The 9,293-nt window shown below is 33.4% G+C and overlaps 1 long non-coding RNA gene across 1 annotated transcript; it reads left to right on the top strand.

Moving 5' to 3' along the window:
• Window positions 1-434: 434 nt before the first annotated feature.
• On the top strand, window positions 435-8,994 carry LOC106028496 (uncharacterized). Its single transcript, XR_001202113.2, has 3 exons — window positions 435-607; window positions 2,172-3,398; window positions 8,840-8,994. It is a non-coding gene; the product is annotated as an uncharacterized LOC106028496 (long non-coding RNA).
• Window positions 8,995-9,293: the final 299 nt, after the last annotated feature.

Here is a 9,293-nt window from a genome sequence, read left to right as displayed (position 1 = left end):
AATTTATTCAAACTTTCTAAACTTTGATTTATTGTAAAGAAATCTTGCAGCTTTCCAAATCAATCCAAGAAAAACTATTACCCATGCTGAGAAAAAGAAAGTATTGAGAAAAAATATTACAATATTGAAATTGAGAAAAAGAGGAGAAAGATCATGAGAAGGATGGAATAACTTATAAAATTAATTTTTAGGTAACTAACTGCTTACAGGGTAGAACCGTGTTTATGTACCTGTCTTTCACACACAAGTTACTAATACTCCATGTAGTAATCTTTAGAAATGTATTTCAAATTGTTTTTTATTCTACTAATTGCAGTATTTTTGGATTTCATGTTTTCAGACAAAATACTGCTTCCTTTTTTTTTTTTACTGCTCATATTTCCTTCTTTGTTGTAAATTGAGAAATTTTAAATCCTAGGTTTTAAAATGAAGGACTGGAGGAATATTTTTATTAATATAATTGACCAATAGAAATGAGACTAAACACAAGCAAAAAAAAAAAAAAACTCACTGAGACAGAGAGGATAAACTGATATGCTTGTTATGGATGAAGAAAGACTGGACCAGCAAACGCCAGAAGGTGCACCTTAGGACTATCTGGAACCAGGTATTTTAATGCTTCAGAATTAGTTTTTGCTTTTTTTCAGGAGATATTTGGAAATAGTGATTTTGGTTTTTAATTGCATATTCTATAGAAATTTATTAATGAAGAAGCTAAGGTAGAGGACTGATTTTCTAAGATCACACAAGTAGTAATTGACAGAGTCAGAACTGAACATATGCCGTTCTGATTCCAGAGCTTAAAGCAGAAATATCACTTTATGAATACTGACCTTGTCTCCTTAATTACTTCTCAATTTGCCAGAATTTTAATTCACTAATGCCAATAATAGTTAAATACCGTGATTTAAAATTTATTTTTATGATTGTTGTGTTAAAATAAATAAAAATGGCACTATTGGAAGTTTAACTTTTATCTTAGGTATTTTGTATCATTTAAAAATACATAATATAAGTTACATCAAAATCCAACGTTTGAAATAAAAAACAAGACTCAAACCTTGTCAGCATTAATACCAACCTGACAATATATATCACTAGTGCTATGGAACATAAAATATGTTCTAAATATTTTGAAATTAATTTAAAATATTCTTTATCATCTATCTTTCAGTTACTAATCTAAGGGAATATTTTTATTATCCTTCACCATTATAATTATGTGCCTCCATAATAGTATTTAAGTGGATAAGCTGACCTACAGTAACACAAATTAGTGTTTTATGGGATTTTTCTCACTTCCCTGAAAACTAAATTTAATGTTTTTCTTACATGGTATACAAATACATCTCAGAATACCACACAACATCTGAAAAGAAAATTTAGTAGTAATTTCTTCTCCTACTTGTAATTCCTTGACTGTTTAAAAAATGCTATTACTGTACAATGTAAGATATGTTAATATAAATTTCCAAGTATCAGTTTTATAAATATTATATAACTTTTTAAAAGTAATCTAATAATTTAAAATCATGGTATCTACAGAAAAATTAACATTTTCATATCAAGAAAGAATGTGCAAATACTTTTCTTTATTTTTTTCCAGGAAAAACACTACAGTTCCTGGACACTACAATAATGCATATATGTGTCTTGATTACTTTTCTCTCATTCCTGGTACAAAATACCCAACACCCAAAATGAAGGAAGGAAAGGTTAATTTAGCTCACTGTTTGTGGAGGTTTCAGTCCATAATTAGCTGGCTCCAAAGGCAGGGTGGTATGGCACAGGGGCAATACTTCAAGGTAGCAGCCAGCAAAAGCAGCCAGAGGAAAATGGAGGGAGAACAAGTCTCTTTTCCTCCCTTATCTTGTATGCAGGCCATCCCCTACTCTCAGGGCAGAGGGAACACTCACAAAATCTCTGTGCCTTCCTCTTCACATGCAGAGGGTATTTACAAAGTAAGGATCCTGGACCCCTGTTAAGTCTCTTAGTTAAAGTTTTAAACTTTACAAGTTGACACAATGTATCAACCATAACAATATATATAAACACTATGAAGAGATTCTAAAAGGTGGAGAAAAAGAAAGAAACTAGCCAGAAGATTTGGGACCTGAGAGAAAACATAGCATTAAATTTCCTGGGTTTTCTTTTTGTGTTATGTATTCCAGGGTGGCGGCTGGAGAAAATGACAATCTGGAAATGCAAATGAGTACACACAAAATACCTTTCAAGCTGGATATCCCCGACCAGACGTCTAAAAGAAGGACAGCCTAGCAAGACAAAAAACTTTTAGACAATAAGAATTATGCTACAGGCAAAAATCACAGGCATAACAGGGAATCTGTTTCTAATAACAAATAGCCAATTCCTTGTTTTGGGGGGGAGGGGCTTACTGGGGATTGAACTCATGATCTTGTGCTTGCCAGGCAGGCATTTACATTCCTGAGCTAAACCCCTGGCCCCACAAGTAGCCAGTTCTTCATTCTTCTAGGCTTTGATGAGTTGCTCTAACCTCCTGGTCAGGCTGGTGTCAGAAAAGATCCAGTAGAGAGCCTGGACTTTCATTCTTACAGTGCTATAACAAATCTACAAACCCAAGAAGACCAAGTGGGATAACTTAGCCTCCACTTCTTTTGTTTTTTATGTTGTTTCTGTGAGGTAGGGTCTCACCATGGAGTTCAAGCTGGCTTTGAACTCACAAAGTAGCCCAAATTGAGCTCAAATTTGCAGCAGTTCTCTAGCCACAGCCTCCACAATGTTGGAAAACAGGTGTGGGCCTGTATTTGGTCCACCTGGTTTGACTTCCACTTCTACCCACAGAGATAGAGCTCTTAACAACACTTCTCAGGAACAAGCACCCTCCCCCTTGATGTCTGTAGGAAGTAGTAATGAGCCATCCTTGGTGTTCCTACTAAAAGGAAATGGGCAAAGACCTATTTGTCAATTGGAGATGGAGGAGAAAGAAATTCCATCTCCATCCCAAGTAACAAAGAGATCCTTCTGTAAGTGTAAGTGGAGACTAACTGAGGAATTTGTACTACTACCTTAACTAGCAGAGAAGCAGTGTCTACCTTTCCCTTGACAAAGATGAGGCCTGCTAAAATGTAACACTAAAATTAAATCTAGAATTTTAAAACATACAAATGTCTGGGTTTCAGTAGAAGGTCATTTGTCATACTTACAAACAGGAAAACTTTGATCTAACATTGTTTTATCATTACAGTCCAGGGAGGCGTGAAAAGGTGCCAGTTAACAAGTTTTTAAGTTTAGCAAAAGACAACTCTATGAAGCCTAGAACCTAGCGAACCACAAACAAACTCAAAGAAACCCACCACAAAGTCGTCATGCTCAAACGTCTGAACTTACAAAGTGGGCAGAAAGGACACCATGCTAAGGTAAGGAGAATGACAATAGATCTTTCATCAGAAACCGCGAGTTGAGAAGGAAGTAGCACAACATTTTTCAAGTACTGAAGGGAAGGATTGCCAACTCAGAAATCTGTATCCAATGTGAATACCTTCTAATAATGAAAGAAGTCAGGACACTTTCATAAGAAGCAAATCTAGAAGAGCCTGTCACTAGCAGATTTACTCTAAAAGAATTACTAAGAGGTGTTCTCTAAATAGAAGGAAAATGTTAAGGAATATTGGAGCATCAGGAGAAAAATAAATAAAAGCAAAAACAAAGCAAGTAAAATATGGCTTCTTCTGTCTTGAGTTTTCTGAATTAGGTTTGATGGTTGCAACAAAAATTATAATGCTGTTCAGTAGGAGTCTATATGTAAGTAAAACAATTGTACAGGAAGGAGGAAAAAGAAAGTATTTACATTTTGCTTGAATTTATAAAATCTTGATATTTGTAAATTATAAAATATGCATGTGAAATACAGTAGTCAAAACACAATAGGGTAATTTTTTATTTTTTTTTAACGGTACGGGGATCGAATTCACGACCACGCGCTTCCAAGGCAGGCATTTATGCCGCTGAGCTAAATCTTCAGCCCCAACACAAATAGGGTAATTAAAATAGAATTTTAAAAGAAGTTAACTACCAAGAAGGCTTGAGAAGCAAAACAGATATAATAAATGAAACAAAAAGTGAAATGGTAGATTTAAAAGCTAAAATATCATTTTTATTTAATATAAATAGTCTAAATATGCCAATGAAAAAATAGATGCTGGCAGAATGGATTAAAATATAATTCAGCAATGTGTTGTATATAAGAAATGCTCATCAAATAAAACAATCTAGAAAAACTGAAAGAGAAACAGGAAAAGATGCATACTCCAGAGTATTAATTAAAAGAAAGTAGTGGTATATAAACAAAGTATACTTCAGAGTAAAAATTTGCCAAAAATCAATTCAGATATTACAAAGATGAGTCACCAAAAGGATATATCAATCCTCAATGCATGTCTACGAAACATCAGAGCTATAATACATCTGAAACAAAGAAATATTTGAAGAATCCAATGCCCACCTCCAATTGACAAGGCTGTTGTCAGACATTCACGAAAATCTGGGACTGAACACAATTGTCAATACACAGGACCCTCCACTCCAGAAGAGCACAATGCATATAGCTTTCAAGGCCCGATGGAACACATACCAGGATGAACTGTATTGTAGCGTATAAAAGAAAATTTACCACTTTTTAAAGAATTGAAATTGCACAGATGGAAACAAACTAGAAATCAACATACTGACAAATATTGGGGAAAACCAAATATTTAAAGCTGAGTAAATATTTTAATATTTTTAATAAAACTTATTAAATATTTATTAATGTTTGTTGATGCTATTTTCAAAAAACGTTGAAAAAATTTATGACTAAACATACCACTTAATTTTAAAAGAAAATAGTGCCTTTTTCTCATATATAGATTATCTTCAAATACTGTTGCATTAATTAGTAAAGTAAGACTTGGAGGTAGTACAGGATTATTTTGTAGACTTTTGAAGAAATGCTAAAATAAATATATATGGAAATATAATATGAATTCAATACACACTATGAGTTTTATTTTTCTGTGAACAAATGCCTAGCAATAGACCTCTAAAATTGTTTCCTAATTCTAGATCTAATTTTCTCTACAAACTTAAAATTTATGCTACATTTACATAATGAGTTTTATGAAGATTTCTCCAAAGGTGTCCCTAAATTTATTTTCAGTTTTTAGGATTACAAAATAGGTTATTTTTCTTAGTAAATCAAAATTAAATTTAGTCAGATTAGCCAAGCAATTTAATTTTTCATTCTTTTTTTCATTCAATACTCTTTTATTCCATAGCAGAAAGCAATGTAAGAATCATTTGCAAGTGATGTGAAGAAAATAGGTAAAAAAATATTGCCTTCTTTTTATAGAACAATTAGCCTTTAAGGTTTTCCTGTTTTGATATAGTTTTTCATCTTTATTTTTGCTGATTTATCATAAAATTACCTCTTTCTAGGTTTCTTGAACCTCTATTTACAGTTTTATTAAATGTTTTTCAGTGTATTATAGTTAACATGGAAAAAACTGTAAGATTTAAATGTTAAACAACAGGGATTCACTGAAACTAGAAAAAGTTTTGAAGTGATCATTTAAAAATTATAACAGTTACACACTCACACATTTGTATCAGCTGCTAAATATTCTCATGATTTACTCCGTTATACGAGTTATGTTTAACTCAACAGGCTAGTGCCTGACTCAGATGTAACTGAAAGTAATAATTATTTAACAAACACTAATTGAACTTGGCTATTTTGCACCACTCACATTCTAATCAAGAAGAAAACCTGCCTGCGGCCCCTGATGTTAAGAGTTTCACTGTATGAGAAGCAATTTAAAATATATCTAAATATAATTTACATCATTAATTGTCACTGTGACAGACAAAGCAATAGAAGTGAGTTTTATCAAGTAGCTGTGATGGTATGCCACGCATATAACCTCTCTAAGCCTAGAGAGCTTCACTTGAAAATGATGATGTAAGATACTTTAAGGAGTGAGAGAAATATTTATATGACTCATAGTAAATATTTACTGAAATCACTTGTGATTGTTATAAATGTTATGTATTAATGTATTAGAAGCTTAAAATTAAATATTCTTAGGAACACAGAAGGCAGTGACATTGCTTTCTCACATGTGTAGATATTATTTGATCATTATGCAAAATAAAGCCTAAAAGAGATAGAGTGAATTGGATAAAAGAGCAGAAGGCTCAGAATCAAGTAACGGAAAGTGCTCAGAGCTCAAGTTTGCAATAAACTGTGTTTTTGGTAACTCTCTAAACTCCTTAGCCTTTTCCCTATACTAAGGAGATAACTTACTTGCTGCGTTTAAGGAAATATCTTTCAAGATAATAGATGTCAAAATTGTCTCTTATATTTTCCAGTACATAAAGGGTTTTCTATAAAAGGTAACAGATGTGATCACTATTAGAAAGCAAATACAGAGAACAAGAAGAAAGTTCTAATTTAGCTGTCTTTTTCACTTTTGTATATATTAAACCCTGAATCAATATGTCTGTTCATGGCTTCATTTGATTTTCAAGGTCTTCCTTCTTACTTAACTTCAATAGCATGGAGAGTATTAATATTGACCTTTCAGGAAATAAAGGGACAGAACAAAACCCATGTATCTTTCCCTTATTGGCCTAAACAGCTTCTCAGGAAAACACTTTATCATGTAGAGTGTCATTTTTCACTTTAATGCTGCAAGTCATAAAGTCTTATCTCTCTTCATGTCCAAACACTAAGATTGGCACATTTCTACAGCTCTGAGTGGGCAGGCCCCGTGAGTTATTGTAAAATTAGAAGGTTATGATGTACAGTTTAAGCTAATGAAAGTAGGCTTCCAGTCAGGATGTGGAGTCACTCCCTGTGGTGAGGCCATTAAATGGCCAGGAGTGAGACATGTCTATAATTAGGGAAGCATTAGGCATTAGTGATCCCAGTGACCGGAGAGCTTGTACGCAGTGGCCTAGTCAGACTGGCTGGCTACCCACCCAAAGCTATTTCCTCTATCGTCAACGTCAGAAGCAATGTAATGAAGACTGAACTAACAAATTCCACTGAGCTGAAACTACTCATTCAAAAAACAGAATAAAAGAAATTTAGTTTCTGAAAATTTAGCTTGAAATTGCATATCCTCAGGACAGAACAAAAACAAAGACATGACATGCAGCAAAGCAGTAGATTGATAAGGTAAAACAAGGCAAAACCAATACTTAAAATTTTACATAACTACTCCCAGAATGTATCATTATATATTTTTTGTCTTCAATCATTTCTTAGGTCGAAAATAAAAGAATCTACAAAATCACTAAATTTTTATAAAGAACAGATTTGTTCAAATTGCAGAAAGTGTCCGTTGGCAGGGATCTCTTTCATCAGCAGGCCAGAAGAACCAGAATATTTTGAAAATGTAGGCTCTGCAGATGATGGTGAAATGCTAGTCTTCATTGTTTCATGATGAGAGCATCCTATTAGCTGAGGATGAGCAAAACGAAAATTGATACAACTAAGGCTGTTATCAGTTAAAATATATTTCTGTGTTTTAAAACTTAAAAATTTCATTCTTTGCCTAATTGCATTCTTAGTCTTCAATAAAGTAGTAATTTACTACCTTTCACATATAAAACATCTGATTAACAAGGAAAAGGAAACAATTGTAAATGCCTATTTTGAAATCAGTTGTCTTAAAGTTTCATGCTCATAGTAATTCTTACAAAGCACCTTGTTTAATATTTCCCTATCAGTATTGGTAGTCCCCAGGTTAAGATCTAGATTTTATGATATCAGGCCTTGTATTCTTTCTAATAGGCTAAACTGCAGGTTAATAAATTTAGAATACATTTATGAGGATTTATTTTCTTATAGTTGTGAAATTCAAAGGTATTCAAATGCTATCTGTATTGGTCTAGAACTTGTCCACTGTATAGTCCAGTAATGTACTTATTGATTCATTTATTTTAACTCTTTTATCCATTGCTTAATCCCCTTTGCCTAGTACAGTGATTGGAAGATGGTAAGTATTTAGTAAGTATTTATAAAAGGAATAGCTTTACTGTGTGAGTACAAAGTGTGCCCTAATCTAGGAATGTAGTTCCTAGATTCTACTCCATGTGATCTACTCCATGTAGTCACATGGAGTTCTTGAAATATGAAACTTTTTTGAATAGTTGAAAAAGATAGTAAACAAATTATCTAGGTGATTTTAAAAATAAGTTTAAGAACATAAAATACTATATGATGAGAGTGTGGCTGGGGAAGAACTTTGGGCAGTTCTTTTTCAGGTTGGTTATATCTGAATAGAACACTGAATATTAAGAAAAAAGCCATTTGAGGGAAGACCAGAAAAGTTACTGCAGGGAAATGAGACAGCAAATACACAGGTTCTGAAGTACTAATAGTTTTGGTAATTTTGAAGAAGAGAGAGAAGGGTGGTTTGAGCTTTGGGAGTACATCTGACCAGGGTGGGAAGGGAGGTAAGCAAAACCTGGAAGCCAGATGTACACATGCACTACCGATTCAGTTATTTTAGAATTTGACAGTATTTTGGTTTACTTTGAGCTACATTTACTGCTGCTGATAATCACTGGTGAGTGTGACTTTAGGTAGTTAGGAAGTGCTTAGCTGTTAAGAAGACCAAAGTAGAGCAGACGATAATGAGCAGACATTCAACTTTGTCAATCTGATAGGATTAAGAGAGGTGATTAGATCATGAGGATGCTACTTTTATCAAGGGATTGAGTTTATGGCTGACTACTCCGTTAGGAAATAGAGCTTCTGGTAGATGAAGTGGGCCTCTGGGAGTATGCCTTTAAAAGTTGTATCTTTTCTTAGGGCTTTCCCTCTGTTTCTGCTCTCTGGCTGCATGAAGCAGGCAACTATGTTCCACTATACCCTTCTGCCCCGATGTTTCTACCTAGTCATGGGCCTAGAAGCTAGAGAGCCAAGTAACTGACCACAGGCTGAAGCCTCTGAGACTGTAAGCCAAAGTAAGTATTTCTTCCCTGTAGTGGATTTATGTAAGGTACAGTGAGGCCAAATATTTCTCAGATAGCTACCAATTCATTATTACTGTACAACTACTGTGTGTTCTCTGATATTTTAGAAATTACTTCTTAATTACCAAAGAATAGTAATTTCTACAAATATCAAAATTCTCCTTAGTGCATTAACTCTTTTTGTTCATAATTTAAAATTTTATATTTATAATTAACCAAAGTTACCTACATCAAGTTGTGAAAATTTGTTTTTTTAGTAATATTTAATAGTGAGGTATACACACACAAGT

The sequence above is a fragment of the Cavia porcellus genome, unplaced genomic scaffold, assembly GCF_034190915.1.
Source record: "Cavia porcellus strain 051 isolate PalLab524CR breed Dunkin Hartley unplaced genomic scaffold, mCavPor4.1 scaffold_28, whole genome shotgun sequence".
NCBI classification, from domain to species: domain Eukaryota; kingdom Metazoa; phylum Chordata; class Mammalia; order Rodentia; family Caviidae; genus Cavia; species Cavia porcellus.
The sequence above is the reverse complement of the archived record's forward strand: the minus strand, read 5'-3'. Positions and strand labels throughout refer to the sequence as shown.